The sequence below is a fragment of the Neovison vison genome, chromosome 1 (genome assembly GCF_020171115.1).
Source record: "Neovison vison isolate M4711 chromosome 1, ASM_NN_V1, whole genome shotgun sequence".
Classification (NCBI taxonomy): Eukaryota; Metazoa; Chordata; class Mammalia; order Carnivora; family Mustelidae; genus Neogale; species Neogale vison.
Window position 1 is genome coordinate 315,987,756 of NC_058091.1, and position 2,712 is coordinate 315,990,467.

A 2,712-nucleotide genomic window follows, 5' to 3' on the forward strand; every position below is an offset into this window, starting at 1 on the left:
AGAGTAAAACAGTGAGTATTTCTGTCACACTTTGAAGTCGGGCGTGCGGTTCCCTCTCCTCCCCCGGGGTTATGTTAGTTATGTTATAGCCATTAAGAATGTTCCTTTTATCTGGGGCCTCCAATTAATTGAATTTCAGAAATACTCTGAAATGGTGTTTTTTACACAGACACCAGCTACCTCCTGGAGGACGTTCCCGCAAGACTTACCGCCGCCCTAATGGAAAGCCGGGGTTACGCGGGTCACGGCCGCGCTGCCCTCCGCACGGAGGCTGACCGCGGGGTCTGGAGCGCGCTCGGCCTGGCCGGGGAGGCACCCTGGGCTCTAGCACTGTCCCGGGGGGCGGCACGCAGTCCCCAGCCCCCCCGATGCGGACACAGCAGTGTTCACGGACGACCAAACTCGAGGCAGGCTGGCGCCTCCAGTACAGACCAGTCCCCGGGGCTGAAGCGTCCACAGCTGCGGGGTTCTGCCCGAGAGCACTGCGGACCGAGTCCCCACAGACCTCCCGAGCGCCGGCCGGTCAGGACGCCGAAGTCCAGGGGCCGTCCGGGGCGAGAGCAGCGCCTGTGGGGGCAGGGGGAGGCCACGGCGGGACCCGCTCCCTGGATACCCACAGCGCCGGTAAGTCCGCTGCACGGGCTCCCACAGGAACGTCCTGTCTGCTGCTTGGCCCGGGGAAGCGCCGTCTGGTGCCTCGTCTCCTTCCGTTCTGAGAGTGATCTTGGAGTGGATGGCTCAGGAGCAGCCCCGGCAGAGGGAGGCGGCCTCCCTGCTTTCCCCCAGCGAACCCCGAACCCCGGGCAGGCCCCAGCCAGGCTCCTCCCCGGAGCCCCCCGCCCCCGCCCTGGCTGATCCATGTTTTGTAGGACCAGACACCGGCGCTAGATCGTGCTTAGGGCCCCTCCCAACACCTCCTTTCTCTAAGGCCGTCTTCTCTGCCCCCCCCCCGCCGCTGCTTATCCCCCCCAACGCGGTGAAGACATTCACAGCAGCACTGGAACCCCAGGCTGTCTGCCCTCTCTCTTTGGACAATGAAACTCGCTTCCCTGATTTGCACCGAGTCTCCGGCCCAAACGTTGCCGGAGCCGGTCTGCGGCATGCAGACGTTTCAACGTGAACCACACAGATGACAGACATTGTTTGAATTAACAGCCTCTCGCTTTTAATAATAGAAACCTCCCTAAACTCTGCTGGTGCGTTTCTGCATTACAGACATGACATTGTATTTCTGAAATGAGGGGAAAGGACAACTTTCCAACTTCCGCTGCCCTGGCCTCCTTCCAGCTCAAGGGGGGCAGGCGGGGGGGTGGGCAGGAGAGGAAACTGAGGAAGCCAACACCGGCGGTACAGCCCTCAGCACACGCGGGGACATTCTGGAGCCGCGACCGCGGGTGCCTCTGACTTGTGCCCAAGAGCCCGTCGCTGTCCCAAACCCAGGCACCACTCTGCTCGGAAAAGAAACTCCTCCGATTTTCTGCTTTAGATACTTCTGTCTGGCTCTGCACTGTGAATTGGGACCGGGAAGAGAGAGGCCCTCGCCCCCACGCAGTCCCAGGGCCCATGAGGAACAGGCCCATTCAAAGGTGAGAGACACACTCTCCACTCCACACCCCTAGGATCTGGGCCCCGAACACGGCCCGGCTGCTAAGTCTGGCCACGGCGCCGTTAGAAGGCCCTTCCACGGATGGCGGCATCTTTGGGACACCGTGCCCAGGGGCACCAAGTGACCCTTCACAGGCCGTCCTCTCCCGTCATCTCGCAGCCTCCCCTGGACCTCCCAGGTCCCCAGGAAAGGGGGCTGAGGCCGTGGGTCGCTCTCTGACGGCAGGCAGCAGGCCGCGGTCAGGCCAGCTCGGCCTTCTCCAACACCAGATGCCTCTGCAAGTTGCTGCGGTGACCAGGCAGGAGGGGGTGGGAGGCGCACGCAGCAAGGCCAAGCCCGGGGGCATGGAGACTTCTGTTTCACATCGCCCTGGGCCGCTCTGCCAGCAGCCAAAACAAAAGCCGGATTGAGAGACAAGGGATCCATCAGGGAGCAAGTCCTGACCGGAGAGGTAGGGGCACAGCGGTGGGCAGAGCCAGCAGCCTTGTCACAGAGCAGGGAACGTGCCAGGGCCCGCCCTCAGCCAGGCCTGGGAGCAGGGCGGGCCTTCCCAGGTGGCCACGGCTGCACCCTGGCTTTCTGGACCTAACGCTCAACGCTGATACCCCTGAGGGCTGTGCCCTGTCAGGCCCCCTGGGCAAGTCCTGGGGCATGTCCCTCCTGTCCCGGGGGCACCAACCCATGAGGCCCTCCCAGGACAGGACAGCCAAGGGCTGCGGGGCAGAGGACAGCCAGTGAGGCCAGCGATCCGGGCAAGGTCAGGCCTGGCAGTGGCCAGAGCACGGGCTTTTGGGGAGTTCAGGGAAAGGAGGTGCTGCCTCCCATGGAAAGGCAAAGGGTGGCTGTCTTCCAGAGAGGTGCTGCCTCCAGCTACGGAAACGCCAGAGAACGGAGGACGTCGCCAGAGCTCCTGGGGGCCTGGGTGCTCCTCACAGGTCCCTCTGGCTGTTGTCATCGTTAAAAGGCCCCAGCGAAGGCAGGAGTCTATTTCCCAATCAAGGCTTTAGTCACAAACAGGCCTTGTTTATCTGCAGCATGAGAAGAATCTGCGTCCCAGGTGAGCTCAGCAGGAGGGCGGAGGTGAGCTCGTCCCTGCTCCCCAGGAC